Source organism: Coregonus lavaretus (genome assembly GCF_964263955.1).
Source record: "Coregonus lavaretus genome assembly, contig: HAP1_SCAFFOLD_480, whole genome shotgun sequence".
NCBI classification, from domain to species: Eukaryota; Metazoa; Chordata; class Actinopteri; order Salmoniformes; family Salmonidae; genus Coregonus; species Coregonus lavaretus.
Genome location: NW_028163195.1, coordinates 155,392 through 157,367, shown reverse-complemented (window position 1 = coordinate 157,367; position 1,976 = coordinate 155,392). Strand labels below are relative to the sequence as shown.

General features: G+C 40.1%; 1 protein-coding gene across 4 annotated transcripts in view; it reads left to right on the top strand.

Moving 5' to 3' along the window:
- The window catches only part of LOC311118395 (E3 SUMO-protein ligase NSE2-like), a 9,202-nt gene extending 8,932 nt beyond the window's left edge, over positions 1-270 (top strand). For all 4 annotated transcript variants that reach the window (XM_084193199.1, XM_084193198.1, XM_084193197.1 and 1 more), the window contains one exon: positions 1-270. This exon is cut by the window's left edge. The gene's annotated coding sequence lies outside the window, so the exon portion shown is untranslated.
- Positions 271-1,976: the final 1,706 nt, after the last annotated feature.

Sequence of the window (1,976 nt, the reverse complement as noted above, 5' to 3'; positions counted from 1 at the left end):
CTGTATTAGACCACTGGGGGGCAGTGTCATCCCTGGAAGACACCGCAAAGGGATCAGGAGAGGTGACTCAGGTCGTGAGGAGAGAAGCTGGATAATCATAACTTATTATGAGAGAGTTGGGCTGAATTAATTAGAGAATGGGGGGGTTTCCTAAATACTTACAAACGATAGAACGATCATGTCTGTAACAGTCAAAGTGAAAAGATTATTGAATCAAGGATGTGGAAATAATAAAAGATCTGTTTTCAGTTCCATCCTAAAAGGAGACTATTTCATTGTGTGAAATCTGTGAATCAATTCAGTTGAGTGATTTCAATCTGTCTCCTCCTGACTCCCTGTAAACTGAAGACTCTTTGTTCTCAGGACAGAAACAAACAAAGAGCGTGCTGAGATGGAACTAGGTGAAGCTAATCTTTTAATAATCTTACGTCAGGTTTTTTAAATAAGATTTCAGATGCAGCTTGCTTATTGTGTGTGTGTGCCCCCCCCCCTCATCTATGACTTTGTCCCAAATAACACCCTATTCCCTATGTAGAGCACTACCATTGACCTGGGCCCATTAGGTGCCATTTGGGACGTCACCTTGTAAAGGGTAGGGCATGCCGTACTAACCATCTGCAGACAGAATTGAGAACAGAGAGAAAATGATTTACAGACAAACAATAGAAAACTTTGTGAGTCGTTCATTCACATCCAATCTGGTCTGTTTTGTATTAAAGATCAAATCAAGTTGTCTGCCCGTCTACAATATAGTTACATCACAGTTAATTTCACAGCAGTTTAGTTTGTTTAGGCAAACCAATTGACACTCACCATTAGTGCCAGCCTGTCCAATCTCTTTAGGTCTGTGTCAGAGTATACTCCATACACTCCACTCAGGTTTAATCCCAAATGGCACCCTATTCCCTATATAGTGCACTACAGACCTGGGATAACTATGCTTTGGGGAATGTAATTATTTTCCCGGGGGAAACAAATAGTTACTTTTGGAGGTGACTTACAACTATTTGAATACAGATTTCAGAAAGTGACTACTTTTCAAAACTATTTGAATACAGATCTCAGGAAGTGACTACTTTTCTGAAACTGGATTGGCTGCCTTCAAACTTTCAACCAATCTCTGACAGTAATGTTTGATCTACACAGTACATGTCTATCTAAACATGTTGTAAATGTCCGTTCTCCTGACTGTCCATTGCAACCCAGCTGTAGATAATGAGGTCAAACCAATGATATTTTGTACAGGTAAGTATAAATAAGTTATGACACTCAACTACTCTGACTCGTTCAACATGCACTGAAAAGGTAGCTTAGTGGTTAGAGCGTTGTGCCCGTAACCGAAAGGTCGCTGGTTCTAATCCCCGAGCCGACTAGGTGAAATATCTGTCGATGTGCCCTTGAGCAAGGCACTTAACCCGAATTGCTCCTGTAAGTCGCTCTGGATAAGAGCGTCTGCTAAAAAATAAATAAATTTTAAAAAAGGTTGAAAGCTGCAATTTATTATGATACCTGAAAATGCTGCAGAGTAATTGAAAGCCATTCGTAAACATTGCAAACAGCAAGTTTGAATGCTTAGCAAAAACAACTTGGAACCTCTCTTTGTCCATCTGAGGGTAAGTGTCCTTGTTTCAAACACACTATACCATCTTTAAAGGAATACTTTGGGATCTTATCTTCTTCCAGGGTAGATGAACTCATGGATACCGTTTTTATGTTTCTGTGTCCAGTAAGAAGGAAGTTGGAGGTAGTTTTGTGAGCCAATACTAACTAGCATTAACGCAATGACTGGAAGTCTATGGGTAGTAGCAGATACCCATAGACTTCCAGTCATTACGCTAACGCTAGTTAGCAACTTCTTTCAAACTGCACGCAGAGACTTAAAAATGGTGTCCACGAGTTCATCTGACTCTGGGGAAATAGATAAAGGACTTCATTGCCAAAATCCCGAAGTATCCCTTTAAAGGGTTAGTTTACTT